Source organism: Artibeus jamaicensis, unplaced genomic scaffold (assembly GCF_021234435.1).
Source record: "Artibeus jamaicensis isolate MK-2021 breed Jamaican fruit bat unplaced genomic scaffold, CSHL_Jam_final contig_233, whole genome shotgun sequence".
NCBI classification, from domain to species: domain Eukaryota; kingdom Metazoa; phylum Chordata; class Mammalia; order Chiroptera; family Phyllostomidae; genus Artibeus; species Artibeus jamaicensis.
Window position 1 is genome coordinate 16,689,687 of NW_026521486.1, and position 24,173 is coordinate 16,713,859.

At 37.8% G+C, this 24,173-nt stretch overlaps 1 protein-coding gene and 1 non-coding gene across 5 annotated transcripts in view; both read left to right on the forward strand.

Moving 5' to 3' along the window:
• ANKS1B (ankyrin repeat and sterile alpha motif domain containing 1B) overlaps positions 1 to 24,173 on the forward strand; it is an 830,526-nt gene that overhangs the window by 141,898 nt on the left and 664,455 nt on the right. The gene's annotated exons all lie outside the window — the stretch shown is intronic.
• Positions 15,827 to 15,932, forward strand: LOC119060623 (U6 spliceosomal RNA). The gene has a single exon (XR_005084621.2). It is a non-coding gene; the product is annotated as a U6 spliceosomal RNA (small nuclear RNA).

The window sequence follows — 24,173 nt, forward strand, 5'->3', positions numbered from 1 at the left end:
GTTGGGTCCCTGTTCTGCCACTTACTAGTAGGTGGCTTTTGGAAGTTGCTTGATATTTCCAAGAATTATTTTCCTCATTAGTTAAAAAGAGTTTAATATGGCTTTCTGTCAGTCACAGAAAGAGAGCTGTTCTCTTTTGCATTGCTGAAGATAGGTCATCTTGAATTTTTTTGTTTCATAGATTTTGTTCACCTTTGTCCAGACTTTCAATAATCACTCAATGTAGAAGTGGAAGGGATTTCTCTAGTGAGATACTAAATAATCGGTTCTAGGATTGCTCTTAGTCAATGTTTTCCTTTGTGAAAAACAGTCATGTGTTACAGTCAGGTTTGCCACATATCAGGGAGAGAAAACATGGCAAATCATTGAACTCACATGAAAAATTTCTCAATAAACTAAGACTCTTGGTACAAAGAAAAAACACAAAATTCAATGGAAGTTATAATAAAATCTTATATTTAGATTCCTAAAAATTCAATGGTATAAACATAAGATGGGAGAGATTTAACTGGCCGAGTAGTTCACGCAGAAAAGTCTGGGCTATTGAAATGATCACAACTGCAGTGCCAGCCAACAGTGGGAGGTGGCTTCTGAAAAGGAATCAACAGTTGTCAAACTACGGTCTCTGGAAATAATTATAATCCTAGAAGCTAGATTAGTATTATACTATGAGTTAATTATGTGCTAGATATTGTGGTAAGCATTTCAAAATCATTCTCTCTTGTATTTCTCACGACAGTGCCATGAGACGGGTTTTAGCACCCTCGGTGTAGAAATCGAGGGTAGAATGGCTTGCCCAGTGTCAGAGAGATACCAGAAGGGAAAGCTGATCTAAACTTAGGTCTGATGTCTCACAAGGTCATGATCCTAACCTTTAGGTCATTCTGTCTGTCATTAAATGTCTTCCAGATTAATCCCCTCCTCTCTTCATCATTTCTGTCATTTTACAGCTTCAGACTCTCACTACTTTTCACCTGAATGATTGCAGGAGCCTCTTACCATGTTTACCTGCTCCTAGTCTCTCCTCTTCACCTTCTACAGTTCCTTCTTAACACTGCTGCCCAGTGTGCCCTACATGTAATTCTGCTCACGTCACTCTCCTTCTCAGAACCAGACTGGTCCTAGGTGTAAAAATCCGACACAGACTTTCAGTGCTGCCATTCAAAGCCTTTCATGTTCTTGTTTCATCATGTATTTCCAGCTTCCTTCCATAAATGCCTCAGATGGATACATTTTGGTAAAATGGATCACTCTCAAGTATACCTGTTTTTCTTGATCTCTGCCCATGTTCCCAAGATTAGTGGACATTTGGTCCTGTCCACAATGTCAACAGAGACATTTAACCCAAAATGCCTGTGGAGACATTCGGTCCACAGTTAATAAAATCTCGCTTCTGCAGTATTTGAACCTGCTTAACCCCATGTGTCATTACGCAGCTAGGCCACCAAGGCAAGAGGGGTTTTTGTTGCCAACGCAGTCACAACACAGTTATAGCACCAATAAAGCATGATAGTATTTTTAATATATTAATTCTGTAAACCAAAAGTGAAGTAAATGTTATGAACTAGTTGAACTCAGGGACATCTTCTGAGGCCGGAGGTTTTGGATAAGGTTAAATATCAAGGACCCTCCCACACGGACCAGATATCTCTGGCACATTTTGGACAGGACCAGATGTCTTGCCATGGTTCACCATGTCTTATTCATATACAATTATTTTCCCTGTTGTCTCTACTGGTGAAAACCATTATTTAAAATACCTTCGTTTCTCCTATTTAGATGCAACTATTGAAATCAGATAGCATCTTAAACTTTAAATATTATTATATAATTTCATAGTCTGTTCTGTAGTTTTTACGCATGTATTTTTGGTTTTGGTTTTGCTTGGAAGCCCCCTGATGACATGGGATCACTATAATGATCTCTCTGTCTGTGTCCTTAGCATAGTGTCCTCACTCACAGGCTTAATAAACATTTGTTGGATGGATTCGATAGGCCATGGACATGAAAAAGTCTGGTAACTGAGCTTGGGTGCAAACCTATGGGAAGAGCTCAAAGGTAGAGTCATTCTAGTTCCAGAAGAACTTCCTCTCTTGGTCAGTGTTTCAAATAATGCATGTCTCACCTTTTGTTTTGAAAATGAAATATCTCACTTCATCCTCAAGTGAATTGAGGATGAAATGAAATTGAGGATTCATTAAATTTATTAAATTAATTGAGGATTAATTTAAAATATATTGTAAACTTCCCCACAACCTAAAATCATCAACATCTTAGGTCAAATTATATCTTTTTTAGGTAGTAATACATTTCTTTCAGTGATAATTAGGAAATCTTATATTAAAAATACTATGTTTGCCCTGACCAGTGTAGCTCGGTTGGTTGGGCATTGTTCTACAAAGTGAAAGATCACCGGTTCGATTCCGGGTTGGGGCACGTGGCTAGGTTATGGGTTTGGTCCCCAGTCAGGGCACATACAAGAGGCAACCAATCGGTGTTTTGTTCCCTCTCTCTCTCCTTTCCCCTCTCTTTAAAAAAATAAAGTATTTTAAAAAATACTGTGTTTGCCCTGTGGCTCAGTGTGGCTTAGTTGGTTGGAGCATAGCCCCATAGAGAGAAGGGTCGTGGGTTTGATTCCCTGTCAGGGGTGGGTTTCAGGTTCTGTCCCTGGTCCTGGTGTGTGCGAGAGGCGACTGGCCAAAGTTTGTCTTTCACACTGATGTTTCTCCTCTTCTCTCTCTCCCTCCCTTCCCCTCTTCCTAAAATCAATAAGCATGTCCTTGGGTGAGGATAAAAAAATGTTTGATTCCTGATAACACATATAATGGAAATCTACTGTAAGGATATAGGAACATGTTGCGTATCATTCATTTTCAAATTCTTCACTGTTTTGTGATAAACATTTTAAGTGAATCCATTATTTCTGTACAAGTTGAGTTTTGAAGTAGGTTTCTTTTTTCAGTTAATCATAAAGAAAATGGGCCTCAGCCAACACCCTGTTTCTTTGTCCCGATTGCTAAAGATTGTTGATGGTGATGATGTGTCCAGGTGGTGCACTGTGCTGTTATGGGCATGTCCTTAAACTGCGTTTGACACTGTGACGTCTCTCAGCATGATGAGCATTCTGTACGTTATCCAAGGGCAGTAAGCTTCCCTTCCAAAAATGTTTAAACTTTTATGTATTTGAATTTTCTGAAGTTTGGGATGCTATTATTTTATCTACTCTGCAGCTATAACATCAGCCAGTTTTTGTTTTGATATTTTCATTCTCCCTGATCTCTGTAATTTCTAACCTGAATTGAATTCCTAACAGAAGAACACAGAAATTATGATTTCCCCAAGAAGCCAGGCTTTACACTCAGGAACTAATTTTGATCTCTCTTTGAAAGCTGAGTAAGAATTCTGTGTTCTTCTAGCCATGCTTTTCAGGTAATGGTGAAGTTCATTTTTGACAGCTTTCAGCCTCCTGCCACATTTACCCTGTTCATTTGCCATAAAGCGCCTGATTTGTAATTCTGTGTCAAGGTACACATTTGACAATTGTTGATTCTCTTTTGGAGTGGAGGCCTTGGGCAGCCTGCTATCATAAAAGAATCCCATTTTGCTTCCTAAGGCCAGAGTAAATCAGTCTGGAGCCTGAGCTTAAAGGAGCATGTCAGTGGCAGTAATCACTTATCTCTGTGTTCAGGGAAATGTTTTCACCTTGAAGAGCAAATTGATTCTAATGCAACTGTGCACTAGTAACCCAGAAAAAATTACTGAAGTCCTCACACATCTACCATTTTTTATTGTGAGATCACTAGGGACATGACTACTGAATATTGGCATTCATTTAGCCTCTTACTGGTGAAGAATTAGGATTCCCTATGACACAGTCAAAGTCACTAACAGCAGATGGAAAAGGTGCTAATGCGGCCTGCTTCAATCTCAGGCTTAGATTTTAAAAGTTTTCTGGCTTTATTTTCACTTTCCTTTGCCAACATTTTTTAAAAAGATTTTATTTATTTATCTGTAGAGAGAGGGGAGGGAGGGAGAAAGAGAGGGAGAGAAACATCAATGTGTGGTTGCCTCTTGTGCATCCCCTACTGGGGACCTGGCCCACAAATCAGGCATGTGCCTTGACTGGGAATTGAACCAGCGAGTCTTTGGTTCACAAGCTCAATCTGCTGCACCACACCAGTCAGGACCCTTTGCCAGAATTTTTATTTCAACCATCTATGCTTTTTAACACTCAAATGTTTTGCTTCCAGTTTCACAACAGTTCCCGTTTAGTTGATGGCTGCCAGTTCATGCTATCAAATAACTAATAATGGGAAACAAAGTCTTAATCTGGAGAAAGGATGAGGTAGTCAAAAAGATGCATTCGACAGGAAATGAAAAGCTCTGCAATGAAAAATGATAATGAACCAGTGAGAAGTGTGTATCAGTAAAGTGGAAATAGCTTTCCCCCAAAATAAATGAGACAAACATTGGCATGTTATACTTTTTCTTATAATCATCCATTCTGTGTTGCTGAAATAAATCTATTCCAGCCTTGAATAAGATTTTTTAACCCTAAAATACTACTTTTTCTTAGCCTGGAGCCAGTTTTCTAAACATTTAAAGTATCTTTAGTGTCATGTTATTATCATCTTCACCAATTTACCAAGTCACCCTGCATTAAAGAATTATACTAATTGTTTCAGTACCATGCGTTTGTAACTTGGAGTGCTATTATGGTACAGAGAATCAGGGTTTTGAAGTCGAACAGACTTGTTTGGATCCCGGTTCTACTCCTTAGAGAAATACTACTCCGATCTTTATATTTCTCATCTGAGGAATAGTTTCTAAAAAGTCTGACCTTGACCTATTGAGCCAGAATAATAAACTCCCCAGGTAATTAATGCTTATTTCTACTCAATCATTTATACTCACTGCAATGGAAAATTTAAAAGATATTAATTTCATAGGTACTCAAATACTCAGACCTGCTTTCTTTTTGCCCACACACACAGATCTGTGGATCTCAGGTTCCAGTGATTTGACCCTCATTTGCCTTTGCCTTTCTTTTGTGCTCTCATGGATGCAAATTTGATTGGTCATTAAGGCAAAATAACTTATATTTTAAGGGTGTTTTTTCCATTTCTGTGAAAAATGCCATTGGAATTTTGCTAGGAATTGCATTGAATCTGTAGATGGCTTTGCATAGTGTGGAACTGTTTCTGTTTGGTAGCTACATGCCTGGGTTAGTTGCTTGCTTTCTCTGATCGTAAGTTTCCTCCTCTGTAAAATGACATAGCAATTCCTGCCTGAAAGAGTTGTTGTGAGGACCAATGGGAAGATGTGTAAAAAGTGTTTAGCAGTGTGTCGGACACAGAATGTGCCAAACCAATTTCTTTCTTTCTTCGTAGTCAGTCTTTTTAAATTTTGACCCATACCTGTATCACACTGCCAGATAAGCCTTCCTGTAATGGGGTTTTTCTTCCATGACATCTATGGTCAAAAAATAGATGGGAACCTTAGTTTGACTACTATATCACAGCCAAGTTTATGCTCTTGCATTTCAAGAATGTCAAGATCTTCCCACTCTGCTCCTGCCCTTCCTTATTTGATGGTATTTCTTACTATTCTCCCACCTCCTACCAAAATACTCTATTCTTTGTCATTTACCTAAATTTCTTCTTTGGTGCCGTTGCTTGTTCTCTTATCTTTCCTGTTTGTTTAAATGCTGTTCATTTTACAGGATGTAGTTTAAGAGTTTATCGGTATAGTTAATCTCCTTGCTTAATCCAGCTCAGACCAATTTCTTTTTGAACAAATGGAGAATCTTAGAGGAGAAATGGGAACCATTACTTAGAAATAGGATGTCGAGTGTCATTATTTTTTACCACGGGGTCTGACTAGGGCTTAAATTGAGGCATATTTTACTTATTACATAATTATTATCATTTTCATAACACTGATGTATAAATGGTACGCAATTCACATAGTATTTGGCCTTGCAAATAACAAATGTTCAGTAAATATTTTTTGTGTGGACAAGAATTCTATTCATATCTTTTAGTAACACTGAGTGAGGTTTAAATACAAATATGTGTTTAGAGATTATCAAAATTATAAGTCATGACTACAAAGGTATTGGGAAAGGTAAATGCTACAGTAGGAAAATATTTACCAATAAATTAGTGTAAATATTCTGAAAAATATAAAATACACATTTTCATATTCTTGAAAAGCCTCATCATATAAAAAAGTAAGATGATAGCATTTTGTTTTCATTACTTCAGTTCATTCACTAAAACATAAACATTTATTATGCCTTTACTGTGCACCAGCTACTGCCTTAGGGCAGATAAAAAAATGAATGAGGCATTTGTCTTGTTTTTAGGAGCTTGCAGTTTGGCGGAGAAAACAAACACCTCACTAAATGATAGAACTATGGAGTGATAAATTATTTTATGGAACAATCTAGTTACAGGGATGTCTAACCTGTGGCCCACGGGCTACGCGTAGCCCAGGGGCTGTGTTCAGCCCAACACAAAATCGTAAATTTTCTTAAAACCTTATGAGATTTTTTTGTGATTACGTGTTGCATTGTATTTAACATGTGGCCCAAGATAACTCTCTTCTTGCAGTGTGGCCCAGAGATGCCAAAAGGATGGGCACCCCTGAAGGTGATAGAAGAACTATTTATTTTTATAACCTCGGAATTTAGTATCTTTCTTGACACACTTCAGCTGTTCAGTAAAAGTGTATTGAAAACAGAAATAGCTGGGTTTTAGCCAGTGACAGTGAAGAGGTGATTCTGAGTGTGGGGGACGTTACAGAGTGGACGACAATGACTGTTTGGTTCTGCAGTAGGAGGGTGTATCATGAGCTGACTCCAGTGTGGTTCTGTGTTTTCCTCTCTCATGACTGTCCCTACTAGTCAGTGCTTCTATGAGTTTTCTATGCTCCTTCCCACCTGTCTTTGCCTGTCTGAAGTTCTCACCTTCTCCTTCACTCTGCATTAATTTCATTATTTTTACAGACATCAAAACCTGAATCTGCTGTGACCTTCTTCCAGTGTCAGCCCGTCCCTGACCTCTGGCCTGGTCTGGGGCAGACTCTCCTTCGGTGCTCCCCAGTGCGCTGCAGTGGTTCTTATTGTGATTGCAAGTGTAGCGAGTAATTCTACATTTTGTTGGTTTCTTGTTTTTGAAATCACTAGGATATGCATTCTTCAAGGACATTATATATGTATGGATATTTCATCTTTATATTAGCAAATTCTAATACAATGCCTGTCACATAAGAGGAGACCAGTATAGTTTAATTGAATCAGTGAGGAAAAGAATGAATAAATCCATGGATGGATGGATAGATAGAGAAATGTTAGAAGGGTGAGCACTAATGCTTGCGTGAAACTTCCTCTACTTCAAAATCTTGTTTAAGATTTTTGTTGTTTTTGTTGGTTTGTTTTGAACAAATGCACACTTGTCCTTACCAAATGAGAGCTAGTCTGGTGGGACCATTTTTACTTCTTTTAAAGTTCTGTAAAGTTATTTCGGGGTAGTGTTCTCAGAGCATTTTGTTCCTTTTCAGATGCTTTAGAGGAATGTGATGAAACTGTTAAGACTGGTTCTTGTTTTTTTTAGGATTTTATTTATTTATTTTTAGAGAACATAAAAGGAGAAAAAGGGAGAGAAACATCAATGTACAAGAGATACTATCACCTCTCACATGCCCCCAACCGTGGTTCCACCTCGCAACCCAGGCATGTGCCCTGACCGCGAGTTGAACTGGTGACCTGCTGGTTCACAGGTTGGCACTCAGTGCACTAAGCCACACCAGCCAGGGTTGGTTCTTGTTTTTATTTTTTGTTTTAGTAGAAGAGGTTACATTATCTGATTTTTTAAAAAGAAGACAATTTTCTTGGCTAAAGACTTAATTGCTCACTAAAGCCATTCATAAAGTTAATGATAATTAAATGTTCAAGAAAGTTTAGGATTTGCTGAGATTAAACAAAGAATAAACTTTGAAAAACAATTTTACTTAAAATGTAGACTGCTCATGAAAATTAAAATATTTCTCAATTGAATTTAATATATGTGTATTGTGTTTTTGAGATACTAAAATTTTAAACTAGTAGGATAACAAAACAAATCACCCATGTTAATGATCCTATGTTAGTGATATAATAAGTCATATTAAGCTAGCTCTCTTAGAAAAAATTAAGACAAATCATATAGTAATAGCTAAAATATAATCCACATAAATTTGTCACTCCTTCAAAATCCATAGTAGGTGTTCCTGATCAGCAAGAGGCTGTCTTCCTGGGAATTCAGGAACCTAGATTCCTTCTTTCTAGTGGCTCTGCCATCTTGAGCACAGGGCTCCAAGATCACCTGGCTCATCTGTAAAAAATTGCAAAGGGCAAACGTAATGGAGGATGCGGGCAGGAGGTGTTAGGGGATGGATCTAGGGACAGTAACATCACTTCTATTAGTACCCAGTCATATGGTCACATGGCCATTTTAATCAGCATGGGAAGTTAAAAAGTATAGTCTAGTTATGTGTCCAAGTAGGAAAAACAGGTTGGTAATTGCCTAACCAGATTTGGCTGCATGAGGTCTCTTATAATTTAAATAATTTTCTCTATATACATACTGATTTTTGTAGTTCTAATTCATAGAATTTTTCTATAGTTATAGGTAGTTTCATAAATCTAAGTGATGAAGAAATAGCAAAACTCTCAGACGCACAGTTTAAAACACTGGTGATCAGGATGCTCACAGATCTGGTTGATTATAGCCACAAATTAGAGAAACATATGAAGGTGAAACTAATTGAAATGAATGGAATTGCACAGGAAACCAATAGCGATGAAAAGGAAACTAGGACTCAAATCAATGGAGTGGACCAGAAGAAAGCAAATAATGGCCAAACAGAAAAGAGTGAAGAAGCAAGAATTCAAAGAAATGAGGAGAGTCTTAGGAACCTCCAGGACATCTTTAAACGCTCCAACATCCAAATTATAGGGGTACCAGAAGGGGGAAAGGCACAGCCACCAGTGGAAAACTTATTTGAACAAATAATTAAGGACAATTTCCCCAATCTGGCAAAGGCAATAGACTTCCAGGAAATCCAGGAAGCTCAGAGAGTCCCAAAGAAGTTGGACCCATGAAGAAATACACCAAGGCACATCATCATTACATTAGCCAAGATTACAATGAAGGAGAGAATCCTAGAAGCAGCAAGAGCTAAGGGGACAGTCGCCTACAAAGGAGTTCCCATCAGACTGTCAGCAGATTTCTCAAAAGAGACCTTACAGGCAAGAAGGGGCTGGAAAGAGGTGTTCCAAGTCATGAAATCCAAAGACCTACATCCAAGATTGATCTATCCAGCAAAGCTTTCATTTAGAATGGAAGGGCAGATAAAGTGCTTCTCAGATAAGGTCAAATTCAAGGAGTTCATCATCACCAAGCCCTTATTATATGAAATGTTAAAGGGACTTACCTAAGAAAAAGAAGTTAAAGAAACATGAACAGTGAAAGGACAGCAAACTCACAGTTACTAAGAACCACACCTAAAACAAAAGCAAACTAAAAGGACAGCTAGATCAGGAGTGGAAACATAGAAACGAAGATCATGTGGACGATTAGCAACAGGGGAGTGGGAGGAGGAGAAGGGGGGAGAAGGTACAGAAAATAAGTAGCATAGACAGTAGATAGAAAATAGATGGGGGGGCAGGAATAGTATGGGAAATATAGAATCTAAAGAACTTGAGACACATGGTCATAAACTAAAGGGGGGTAATGGTGGGGACGGGGGGGGTAGGGTGGAGGGGAATGAAGGGGGGAATAGAACAACTGTAATGGCATAATCAATAAAAATAAATTAAATTTAAAAAAATTATATTGTTTTTCAAGTACAGTTTTCTACCTTTTCCTTCCACCTCTCCCCCCCACCCTAGCCATCCCCACCTCCCTCTCCTGATTCTACTTCCCCTCCGCTTGGTTTTGTCCTCGTGTCCTTTATAGTTGTTCCTGAAAACTCTTCTAAGAAAAATGGATCTGCCTTTTGACCTGGTAATTCCACTGCTAGGATTATATTCTAAGGGAAAGGGAACTTTTAAGCAACATCGTATAAGTGGGACTGCATGCTGTGTTGATTGGATTGGATGGCTGATATATGGGAGGTGAGGAGAAAAAGGGTTGGAGAGGAGGGTCCAATGTGAACTTTGAATATTTGGTTAAGTGGTGTGAGTGATATTTTATAGATAGTAGGGAGTCATTAAAGTCATTTTTGAACAAGAAGTTAAGTGTGATGTAGTTTGGACTGAGGGAGAGAGAGATATAGTTTGCATAGAAATCAGTTAGGCAACAATTGCATTTTTCTGTGTAGGAGGGGCCAGGCAAGAGTGGGAGTGGTCAGGAAAGAAATTTATGAAGCCCGATGTGGATACAGGAGGGTGGGGGAAGAGAGGTTTCAGGGATTAACTCTTGCAGCTCAGGAAAAAACGAAAAAGAAAGAAAGAGAGAGAGAGAGGGAGGGAGGAAGGGAGGGAGTAAGAGAGGAAGGAAGGAAGGAAGGAAGGAAGGAAGGAAGGAAGGAAGGAAGGAAGGAAGGAAGGAAGGGAAGAAAGAAAGAAAAAAGAGGAGAGGAGAGAAAGAAAAGAAAAGAAAAAAGAAAAGAAAAGAAAAGAAAAGAAAAGAAAAGAAAAGAAAAGAAAAGAAAAGAAAAGAAAAAATAGGAGGCCAAAGAGGAAACTGGCTTTTTTGCAGAAGAGCAAGTCCAATTTCAGACACGCAAACCCTGAGGTGGCTGCAGCATTTCAAGGTGGTGACACCTGGTGCAGGTAGAATTTCCAGAAGGAAGCTTGGTAAAGAAAATTGACTTTGGAATTAAAAACACAAGAGTAAAAGCTCGATATTTTGGAGGAACAAGAGAAGGGAGCTGAGACATGAACCTTTTAAGAGCCCCACCATTAGGGAATATGAGGAATACAGTGAATATGGAACATATATGGAAGAGATTAAAACTGATTATGTAGCATCACTCGCTGAGATGTCTTGTTCCAGGTCCATGACGCTGAATTTAGGAATTTACATGGCTAGGCTTTACTAAACTATTGAGTCTGAGGATGAGAACTAAGGATTTTTAAGAAATGCTTGATTGTATCATATGTAGTACTCTTGCAGTCATGATAAATGTTTCATGACTTGGAGACTGAAGAGATGGACCTGTCTCAGACTGTGGGTGGAACACTACTGCTTCCTCAGGGTCTGAGCCATTGCGACCATCTCTAGTAGAGTCATCCATAATGGTGCGTCTCTTCCTGAGAAACTTGGGGCCTGGAGTTCACACCTCTTTCTGCCTTGGGTAATGTTGCCGACTGCCACATTTTTGCTGCAGTGATATCTTCCATAACACTTATATTCCATTTAACGAGCAGTGTCTGCACCTGGGGTTTCTGTCAGTCTGACTTTGACTAATACTATTTGTGACTGATACAAAGAAATAAAGAGGTAGGGGAAAGTGCAGGATGGTTTAATATGACAGGAACCAAATAAGAACATTCCAGGGGAGATGACCCACTGCTGAAGTCAAAAGCAATGAAAACTAAAAGTTCTTCAAAGGTGATGTTGGGTGGCATCAGGAAAGGAAATTTTAGTTTTGATTTTTGGGTGTGATGTGGATAGTGATTAGAGACAATATTAACTACACTGAATTATTTATTATATGATTATCATTATTTGATGATAGCTCAATAAAGCTCTCTGCTGACTATGGAAGTAATTTATTCAGAAACCTTAGGAATATAGAAATTACTCATTGATCTCATGATTTTATAAAATAAACCTAGAGTCTCATAGCCCTGATTTATATCCTAAAACTAGTTTTGCCACTCACCAGCTATGTTGCCTCCTAGAAAATTACTTCTATTTCTGAGTCTTTTTGTCATTACTGGTAGAATGGAAAGAATCATGCTTGTTTGAAAGTGGACTTTTCCAACCTTATATTCCTTGTGAACTTCTATTATGCTTCTGCGTGGTTTCTTGAACACCATTAAGTATTTAGAAAATTCAAAAATAGGAATGGATGTATGTTCGATCAGTAGTTAAATCTTATATATCATGAAGTTAATTTAAGTATAATTATGAGTATTAAAGGTAAATTTATATATTTTTGATATGACATATGATACATGCAGTTACTTTAAATTAGATTTTTGAAGGCTGAAATGACAGGTCATTTATTATTAAAATGTAAATTATAATTTTGTTTTTACTTATAGCATCAAAATACTTTTGCAATCTGATGCTTACATCTTGTGCATACCAAATGAACAGTTAAAAAATTATTCTAGTGTGTTTTTCTGTGTGACAAGACAGAAAATTGAGACTGCTATTTTGTACTCGTCTGCAAATTGCAAGCATGGAGAAACTTTATTCTCATTAAGTGAAAAGCCACATGGATGGAGTACCCACCATATATTTCTTTTCAAAATATTTTTTTAGGTGTTAGAGATACCTTTTATATACCGTTAATGACTTCTGAGCAGAACAGTGTATCCTAAATTATGGTGAAGTTGAGCTTATGACAAATTTGTACGATGTTTATTGTTATTTACTTACTTATTTGTTTTTCATTTTTTATTGAGTTTATGGGGGTGTCATTGATTCAAAAAACCATACAAGTTTCAAGTGTACAACTCATAAAACATCAATAGAAGGTGAAGGGACTGAAAAAACAAAAACATTATTTATTGTTTTTATGCTTCTCTTTGTTATATTTCAACATAAATGTTGCATAAGCTTTTGTCTTTAATAATTGGCTCTTTATGGTATAAGTTAGCTAATAGTACTTACTTGAAACACACTTAGAAACTACCTAAAAGTGAAAAGTTCTGCAGTGAGTAGCAGGGTTCTAGTGAGAAATGAATCAACTGAGTGGCAGAGTCACAAGTTCACTTGTCAGATCTCAACAACATAGTGCATGCTCCTTCGATATACCCTATAGGATTTTTCAATTTCCACTTTAAAGTGGAAAGTTACTCATATAATTGTTTCATTAATTAATTATTATGCAAATAAAACACAAAACAGACATATTCATTTTTAAGTGTATTTTATTGATTATGCTGTTACAGTTGTCCCATTTTTCCCCCCATTACCCCTCTGCTTGGTTCCCCATTTCCCTCCAGCAATCTCCCCTTTAGTTCATGTCCATGGGTCATGCATGTAAGTTCTCTGGCTTCTCCATTTCCTACACTGTTCTTATTCCCCTGTCTATTCTGTACTTACCCAATTATTCTTCTAAATCCCTATACCTTTTCTCCCATTCTCCCTCTTCTCCCTCCCAGCTGATAACCCTCCATGTGATCTCCGTATCTATGATTCATATTCCTGTTCTAGTTGTTTGCTTAGTTTTTTTGTTTGTTTTTTTGATTCACTTGTTGATAGTTGTGAATTTGTTGCCATGTAATGTTCATAGTTTTGATATTCTTTTTCCTAAATAAGTTCCTTTAATGTTTCATATAATAAGGGCTTTGTGATGATGAGCTCCTTTAACTTTGCCTTGTCTGGGGAGCTCTTTATCTACCCTTCAATTCTGAATGACAGTTTTGCTGAATAGAGTAATCTTGGATATAGGTCACTGCTTCTCATCACTTGGAATACTTCTTGCCAGTCCCTTGCAGCCTACAAAGTTTTTTTTGAGAAATCAGCTTGCAGTCTTATGGGAACTTCTTTGTAAGAACTCTCTGCTTTTCCCTTGATGCTTTTAAGATTCTCTCTTTATCTTTAATCTTTGACATTTTAATTATGATGTGTCTTGGTGTGGACCTCTTTGGGTTCAACTTGTTGGGGACTCTCTGTGCTTCCTGGACTTGTATGAAAACAGACATATTCATTTTAACAATATAACCCCCTTTGAACTCCTTTGGGCATCTGTGGAATTAATAAATCTATGTTATTGGATTGTTACAGATTATCACAATGCTGGCATATATTAAGCATGCTAATTATTAATTATTATTCCTTAATAAATATTAATATTTGAATCTCACTGCATTTCATTATAATTACTTATTGTGTCAACTACACATAAGGCATATACAGCTTCTCTATGTAAAGGCTTCTCTGTATAATTCTATATACTGAGTAATATTGAGTACTATACCAGAGACTTCTGGTTGAAAATGGTGGATTGAGTACAGATGTTTATGTATATTAACTCATTAACCTTCACGTTATCTCTATGAGAGAAGTACTATGATTATTCCATCTTGTAGGTGAAAATTGGAGTACAGAGAAGTTACTTAATTTGCCAAAGTCAAAAAGCTGGCAAATTGAAGCGCTGAGATGCAAACTCTGGCTCCAGCCCTTGACCATTACGCTAAATCACTTTTCATGCCCTTGAGGCCCTTTATAGGCTTGAAGTTCTAAAAATATATAATGTTAATATTGTTACTGTTTGTATATTGATGTACGTTTATTACACGATAAGTTCCATTATATTATACTTTGGTTATAAATGGAGAAAATGATCTTGTTTCGTTAGGACATATCATGGACATGGTTCTCTTTACCAAATTTATGGGATGATCACTGACTTTAGTTTTTAGTAATTTTCCTTATGATTCCAAAAGTACAGTGTATATATCAAAGAATTGAATAGAGTTTTACTTATTTTCCTGTAGGAAATCCCAAGTTCATCAACAACAAGTTATCAGACAGAAGTGTTACAATAGATGGTAATAGAGGATGCCATGTTGAGGACACTTTCCGAAGATTAAAGGAAAATTAGAAAACAAAGAAAACTTCATAAATTCCATTACTCTGACACAGCTGTTTGTTTGTGTGTTCTATTCTGAGCCCTGTGTCTCTGTGCATTTGTACTCATACACAATTGCAATGACCATTTATCTAACTTATGTTCTCTTTGTTTATTTAATTAGACATTAGACGTTAGTAATACTTTAATGTTAAAAAAATGTTTCAAATGTTTGAAAATCCTAACTTTCTGCAAAGACCTTCTTCATAAATGGCTGTGCGTTTTCTTTAGAAGAGCTCTTTGGGTTCTTAAGGGAGCTTTTTAAGCATCTTCTTAACTTATTGTTTTATTTATACTATTTTTCCATTTGGGATTTCTAGTTTTTCAAGGATAGAGCATTTACTTGGGATATGAAGCGGTTCTATAGCTTTAATTATAGTAGTGAAAACAGAGGAACTGAGCACAGTGAGAAGGGAATACCTGCAGCCGTAGTGGTATATTTAATGAATCCAGGTTGCCTTCAGGAGTTAATCGGAATGTAGAGGGAGAGGGGACACAGGGACTTACAGATGACAATGTGAAGAATGCAGCAGAGTTTGCCTTGTGTTGCTGTGGCTTGGGGTCGCAGTTGGTAGTGAAATTTTTACTTTAAGTTGACCAAGTCCAGGGAATTTGTGCCTTATATCAAATTCTATACTATTTGGTGTGTGCTGAGAAATCTTATGCTGAGGGTATCATATGATTGACTCTCAAAATGGAGAAATTAGTCTATTCATGTGGATTTTTGAAAGTAAAAATCCACTTAAAACATCACCCCCACCTTCTTTTGCTTTTGTCACTTCCACTGTATTTTTTTCTATTGTATTTTTTCCAGATGTTTTAATATTTTTTCCAGTGTCACCATTTTGCTCATTAGGATTGTTAATGACATACCTTTCTGAATAAACATAATTAAAACTAGGGAAGTTATCAAGATGCAGGAAGTGTTTCTAAAACGCATTATGTGAATGAAGATGCATTGGTGGACACATTTCTCTCTAAGACATCCTTCACTCTGGAGAACTTCAGTTGAGATTAACACTGCTTTGGGCTCACCTCAACAGCACATAGATTAAAATGGAATAATATAGAGTGGATTAGCATGGCCCCTGTGCAAGGATGACACGCAAATTCGTGAAACATTCCACATTTTTTTTTAAAAGAAATGAACACTGCTTTATTTTCTAATGGCCGTCATCTTGGGAAATGCCCACCAAATACATCTATTTGATACCAGTTTAGTGTTTGTGCTATTACTATTTTAATCATTTTTATATTGATGACAAATACTTTAACTGCTGTCAGAGTCTCACAGAGGTAGAAAATTGCAGGAAAAGTTACAGAAAACTTGAAAATTATTCAGCACAAATGTACTGCTAGAGCCACACACAGATCCTCATTTGCATGGTAATAAGATTTACTTAATTAATCCTCTTCCTCTGCATGTCATAAAAGGTTAAAGTTATATTTTGAATTGCATTCTGAGAGAAAAGATCACATGTCTTTCCAAAAAAAGTGATTTTAGAAATAGACCTGCACAAATCTACTCACGCCCTGACTGATGAGGCTCAGCGGGGTGGGCATCGTCCCACCAACTGGAAGTTGCTGGTTCTGTTCCTGGTTGGAGCGCATGCCAGGGTTGTGGGCCAGGTCCTCAGTCGGAGGTGTGTGAGAAACAACTGATTGATGATTCTCTTCCTCTCTGTCCCCCTCCCTTCTCCTCTCTCTAAAAATAAATAAAGTTTTGAAATATATATTCATAATGAAGATGAATATTATACTTAGAAAAATGTCCTTACTACCCAAAGCAGTTTACAGATTCAATGCAATACCTATTAAAGTACCAATGGCATATTTCACAGACATAAAATAAACACTTCAAAAATTTATATGGAACCATAAATGACCCTGAATAGCAGCTGCACTCTTGAGGAAGAAGAACAAAGTAGGAGGAATCACAATACCTGATATCAAATTGTATTACAAAGCCTGGTCCTGGCATAAAAACAGGCACATAGACCAGTGGAACAGAACAGAGAGCCCAGAAATCAACCCAACTCTCTACAGTCAATTAATATTCGAAAAAGGGGGCAGTAACATAAAATGGAGTAAAGATAGCTTCTTCAACAAATGGTGTTGGGAGAACTGGACAGCTACATGCAAAAAAATGAAACTTGAGCACCGACTTACACCATACACCAAAATGAATTCAAGGTGGATAAAAGACTTAAATATAAGCCTTGAAACCATTAAAGTCCCTGAGGACAATATTGGCAGGAAAATCTCAGATATTTCACACAGCAGCATATTTACTGATATGTCCCCTAGAGCAAGGAATATAAAGAAAAGAATAAACAAATGGGATCTCATCAAAATAAAAAGCTTCTGCCTGGCTAAAGAAAGCAGTATTAAATTAGCAAGACAACCAACTGTATGGGAAAACATATTTGCCAATGATACCACAGACAAAGGTTTAATCTCCAAAATATACAAAGAACTTACACGACTCCACTCTAAGACAACCAACCCAGTTAAAAAATGGGCAAAGGACTTGAACAGACACTTCATCAAGGAGGACACACAGAGAATCCAGAGACACATGAAGAGATGCTCAATATCGCTAGCTATCAGAGAGATGCAAATTAAAACCATAATGAGATACCACTTTACACCAGTCAGGATGGCTATCATAAACAAAGCAACAAACAACAAATGTTGGAGAGGTTGTGGGGAAAAGGGGTCCTTAGTTCACTGCTGGTGGGATTGCAGACTGGTACAACCATTATGGAAAACAGTATGGAATTTTCTCAGAAAAATAAAAATTGACCTGCCTTTTGAACCAGCAATTCCACTGCTAGGATTATATCCTAAGAATCCTAAAACATCAATATCAAAGAAACTATGCACCACAATGTTCATAGCAGCACAATTTACAATAGCCAAGAGTTGGAAGCAACCTAGGTGCCCATCAGTAAAGGGATGGATCAAAAAAATTGTGGTACATATACACAATGGAATTCTATGCAGCAGAGAGAAAGGAGGAGCTCCTACCCTTTGCAACAACATGGTTGGAACTAGAAAGCATTATGCTGAGTGAAGTAGGCCAGGTGTTGAAAAACAAATACCACATAATCTTACCTTTAACAGGAAGCTAAACAACAAAACAAACAAGCAAGCAGAGTAAAAACCAAGACACTGAAATAGAGAACAAGGGGACAGTGACCAGAGGGGCGAGGGAATGGAATTTAAGGGGAAAAAGGGGGAGGGATTTGGAGGAACAACTATGAAGGACACAAGGACAAGAACTAAGGGAGGTGGAAATGGGAGAGAAGTGGGGAGCACGAGGTGGGGTGGGCTGGGATGGGAGAAATAGACAGAAAACTGTACTTGAAAAATAACTAAATAAAAATTTTTCAAAAACTACCAAAAAACCCCCACTTTATAAAGAATGAATGCCTATAGTAAGTTATGTAATACCTAATCACTGTGGTATACACCTGAAACTAATATAATAATGTGTCTCAACTGTAATTGAAAGTGAAAAAAATGATAAATGAAGTGAAACAAAAAAATGAGTGACTAGATTAGTGGTAAATTGCATATACATTATAGTTCACGAAATGTACCCATAGGGCCTAAGAGGTGTCCTGTTACTGTAGGCTTCCAGTAACAAGACCCTCTGTAGAGAGATTTTGACAAATCACCACTTATTATAATTAAGTACCTGCTCAGAAGAGGTTGTTTAAATCAGATACTATCTGAACAATGAAGGCAGAGTTTCTACCAGCAAGGCTGTAAATGAAGGGAAGCACTTACAGGAAGCCGATACGTTATCCTGAGGTCAAAGATTTGTTAGCAAGGCTTGGCCAGTTTGGATGAAGGAAGACACTGATAGCTATTGCCTGGAAAAGTTCAAGGATGTGAAGATATGCTTGAAAATAGGTCCTAATATCTCATTGAAAAAAGAAAAAGCAGTTTGAGGATAAGAACTTAAACACTGATGCATTTTAATGTATATTTTTCAGGGGTGTTTTTTTTTGCCAATTTAGTAAACAGCAAAATACTTAGACTTTATTATGCAGCCTCCATAACACAGATCTTGTCATATTGCCCCCTCCATCAATTGACAAAAATCTCATTTTTTAAAAAGATTTTATTTATCTTTAGAGGGGAAGGGAAGGAGAGGGGGAGGTAGGGAGAGAAATATCAATGTATGGTTGCCTCTCACGGGTTCCCTGCTGGGACCTGACCTGCAACCCAGGCATGTGCCCTGACTGGGAACCTAACTGCAGTTATTTGGTTTGCAGGTCCACACTCAATCCACTGAGCTACAACAGCCAGGGTGACAAAATCTCATTTTTAATGCACTCAGTTTGTTTTAACATTTTTCTCTCCTACACCAGCCTGCAAATCTATGGTTTATCTTCTAAACAATCAAATCTATAATAAAACACATAAATTCTCATCACAATTTGTAGAGCCTTGGGCTTCTGACATTTAAAAATCAATTTTTAGATTTGCTCAAATATCTATTTAGAAAATATACACACTGCTCAATATTTAAAACTTGAACTTGATCAATTACTTTCTTCAATTAGAAAAATATAGGGAAGAAATGAGCTCAACATAAATTGATAGGCTTCAAGAAAATTTTTTTCTGCCTGCCATATAATTTCTGGCTCCTCTAATTTTGAGATAAAAACTTCATAAATTCACCATTTTTGTGACTTTATTGCTTCATTAAAAGTAAACATGTTTCTCTGGAAAAATGCCAGTACATGTTAGACACTTTGGAAATGCAAACATATGTTAGATACAGCCTCTGGCTCAAAGAAACTTAAATTCTCAGTACAAGTAATGACATATATCCAAATAAATATTTGTGGCCATGTTTGTTAGTTCAAAGATTCTATTTCCAAGTAGCTGTAGTCTTTTGGGGATGACCTGGTTATAATAGAGACTGGGGTAGTTAATGCTTCTTTGAGTATTTCTGTAAATATTTTTAAAAAACAACCCTTTCCATAGTGGGTACCTCTGACAAAGAGGATAAGTTTCATTACATGCATTTTTTTAAAAAATCACATTCATATATTACCTTTTAAAAGAAAAATTATCTTAAGTAAAAGGGAGAAATTGTATCCACGCAGCCTCCATCGCCACTTGAATCAGTGTGGTAGAAAGATCGTGCCAGAGGCATATGATGTCTGCTCGGCCTCTCCCTCTTCGCAGTATCACGGTGTGCTCTCTGCCACCCACTGGCTAGTCGTGCCCAGCCTCCTCAGTTACCGCTCCAGCCAGATCCTGCAGTGTGCTCACAAAGCCTGTGTGTACCACTCACGTTTAGATGTTCTGTGATATTTTCATGATGTCATCTAAACTTCAAGGGAAATTTAGATGCACTCTTTGTCATCTTTAGTTTCTAATTTTCCTCCTTTCTCCTAGTCTATGTATCTGTATTGAGATTGAGGTTTTAGAGGTAATACATCACCCTTGAGACACTCTTTTCATCTTCTTGGAACAAATTCTTACCCCTAGAAAAATAAACCTACGAAACTGTGTGTGGGAGGAAAGTACTAGAACTGGGTCTTGAATAATGGCCATAAAGAACTGGAGAAAATTAGGGGGAGACAGTCCACTTGGAGGAAATAAACAAAGAAAAAGAACATGTTGTATGTGGATAATCACGAGTGGTTTTCTGGAACAGAGAAGGTAAATGTAGGGATATGTGGGCATTAATCTCTCTAGTAGTTATCTAACTGTGCTAATATTTGTTGCTGTTTCATTTTTTTAATTTTTAAGTTTTTAAAATTGTTGACCCTGTTAATGATCTCCCCATTTTCTCCCCCTTTTCCCACCTCCACTGGAAGGCATTTCCTCTGGAAACATTTTCCTCCATTCTTGTATCTGATACCAGGCTTCCTTCTCTCCTTTATCAAACTGTGTACTTTTTGTTGAATTACCCTTTAAACTTAGATGGTTTAGCTTGGTGATTTCTCTACTGCTGTGGCTTGGACGACTACTTCTGTATCAAATATCCCACTTCTGTATCACTAGCCACAGCCTTCTCATTCACACTTCCAAGTCTACGCTGGACCTGCTGACCTGGATGCTTTGCAGGCATCCAGCATTTCTGAAACCCAGCTCAACCTGTCCTGCTTTTCCTCGTTTGATTCTAGTTCAGACAAGGTTTTGTCCAAGCTGGAACTCTGACAGTAATTCTCTAGTTTCTCCTTTCCCATGTGCAGTCATCTTGCTAAGTCTTACTGGGTTTAAAACTGTGTTGTACTTCACATATTTAGTTTTGTTTGGAAAAAGGCCTGTGATTTTCCCTGCGATTTCTGTGTGATAGTCATCTTTTTGTCATAATTTAGTGTGGTGTTTATTTTTTGTTCCCAATTGTTATTGCTTGTCTTTGCTTCACAAAACAGTTTCCTCTTCAATCAGGCTGAGAGCACATTATTTTATGTGTTCAAATGTTTTTTCCTATTTCTTAAATGACCTTGATTCGGGGGGACAATGTTTATCTTACTCGCACACTGACTCTTTCCTTGTGAATTACAGTGTGCTCTCGTGTTGGCCAGTAATCTGCTTGTCTGGCACGCCTTTTAATCTGGTGTTTTATGTGCAAGTCAGGAACAGCACTGCTGTGGGACCCGGTTCCTGAAATATTTCCTAAAGGCTCTGCATTATAGTGTTTATTGTCACAACAAGAGCCAATAGTTATTGATAATATTCTTCATGTTATTGGAGAATATTCATCATAATCTTCTTTAGTCACACTTAAGTTGTAGGAGACAGAAAAGAAACAAAATAAAAATGTGGAATAGTATGACAGAAGATGGTAAGTGCTGTGGGGGACCATAAAGCAGGGAAGGGGCCGAAGGAGGTGGAGTGAGGGGTTGAAGCTCACTCTGCCTACTCAGGGATGGGTGTCACCGAGAGAGTGACGTGCGTCACAGACCCGAAGGAGTTGGAGAAGTGAGCCATCCAATTCCTGAGGGGTGAATTGGAGGTGAAAGAGTGAAGGGAGCTGATGCAGATGGCTTTTTCCAGAAGTTTGATGGTGACAGCAAGGGGAAATAGGAGTTGGTTGTTTGTTGGGGAATAGAGTTGGTGGGGAGGTTGGTCTAAGATATGGGAGAAATGAGTGTGTAGGTTTCCCAGTAGAAAGACAAACAGAAACATGTTAAATAGATACAGCAAGGTAGAGATAGGGAGACAGAGAATCAAGGATATGGGTGTGGAATTAGTCACCTGAGACAGGAGAGTAAGGGGTAATGAGAGGGAAGACGATATAAGGGCGAGAGGAAAAAAGTTGATACATTTAGGGCCTCATGAAATATTCTTTCTCTGTGCAATCGAAGGCAGGTTTTCTAAGAGGAAGAAATAATACTGAAGTTAGGGGTTATGCTAGTGATTAAAGTTAGGAATGGATATTGTGGGGAATGAAAAAGGGAGTGGACGTGGATAAATATAACATGGGCAAAGCAATATGGAGATTCCCTTTGACACTTTGAATGATAACTCTTTAGTGAAGTCAAGGCAGGGCAGTCTTCTTCCCAGGCACCTCCAACCCGGGACCTGGGGTACAGTCAACACATGGTCATTTAGCTGCAGATATGAAGACTGGAGGGTTAAGTGAAGGAAAGAGTGTGGGGATTGAAAAGCATTATTAACCATTAGTTTAAAATGTTACTGACTATTAGCTAGAAGGATAGAATTTTTAAACCCATTTTTTGTACACAAAAACCCTTTTTTCCAAAAAAACACTTTCCCTCAACGCCCCCCACAATTCCTCCACAACCCTCTCTCACCCCCCCCCATTTGCATCATCCCCCACCCATCCTCGGCCGCTCCCCCCCACTCTCGCGGGCGCCGCCCGCCCGCTCTCACAGGGGAGCTGCCCCCCCGCACCCCCTGTGCGCCCCCCCCCCCCCCCCGCCCCTCCCACCTTCTTGCCACCATTTCTTGAAAATTAGTGCATTCACTACAGTCTGATAATTAGCTCTTTTCTTATGTATGGAAAATACCATCTTGAAAATATAATTTGGTTTCCAAATGACTGATGACACTCACTCTGCGGTACATTTTGGGCACTGATTAAATGATTCATCAAGCTTATGGAGCACAGAGAATAGGAGAGTAAGTACTAGAGTTATAATGTCCTAGGTTTAAATCCTTCTTGGTGAGTTACTAGCTCTGAGACTTTGGGTAATGAATTTATCTTCTTTGTGCTTCAGTGTTTTATCATGGGTTTAAAAAAGACAATCAAAAATATGTTGCCTTGCAGATTCTTTGTGATGATGAAATGGGTAGTGCATCTAAAGTTTTTAGCTCAGTGCTCATTGTACATTCTCCACAATGTTAGCTACTGCGTTAGTCAGCTGGTGCCACACAAATGTGTAACAAACCTCCACCAAACTCATCATCATACCAAGCCAAACTTAACTTTCTCATAAGTAACTCTGCTTTAGGCTGTGGTTCAGTTCCAAGTTTTGAGGCAAGGTCAGGTTTGTTCCTGGTGCCTCATTCTGAGGGTCAATGCAAAGGGGCCTGCGGGATGCCTGAGTTGTGTCCATATGTTGTTGTATGAGTTCAAGAGCATACTCTGCAGGCACCTTTAAATCCTGCACACATCCTACTTTATATTCTAGTGTCCAAATGGCCAAACACAAAGGCAGTGGTGGTGGGAAGTGTACTCTATTTTGTGGTGGGGGTGGCGGTGGGGGAGTAAGTGGGAGTAAGTAACTTTTATCTGCTGAATAAAACTTAACTTTCTTTCTTAGTTTTGACATTTCAATACCTTTTTTTTAATCTGCAAGGAAAAAATAACACTCAGCTGAAATAATATGATTATTTTTAAACCTAATTTTCACAAATCTTTTTAAGTGAAATGTTGTTCTTATAACTGGAAGAAAATGACTGACAAAAGAAAATTTACTTATCTGCTAACATAATTGCCGAATCTTTAGTATGTTAGTTTATTCAGTGTATGGGGACTGAGTGTTTCAATCTTGCTGGTCTTTTTCCACTTAGCTATTCAGCCTTCTGTTGTTCTTTTTTAAAAAAATGTATTGAGATATAATTTACATACAATAACATTTATCCACTTAAAGGGTACAGTGAGGGAGTTTGACAGATAAGTATTAATATACCCAGAAATATAATAATGACATAGAGTATTTCCATCTCACCAAAGATCCTTTGTCTCTCTTTGCAACCAATTTCTACCCAACAGCCCCACCCTAGGTAGCCATCAGTTTGCTTCCTATTACTTCGTCTTTTCTAGAATTTTATATAAATAGAAATGTGCACTCCTTTATGTCTGGATTCTCTCACTTATATACTTTTCCTTTTTATTGCTGATTAATATTCAATTATATAGATATACCACC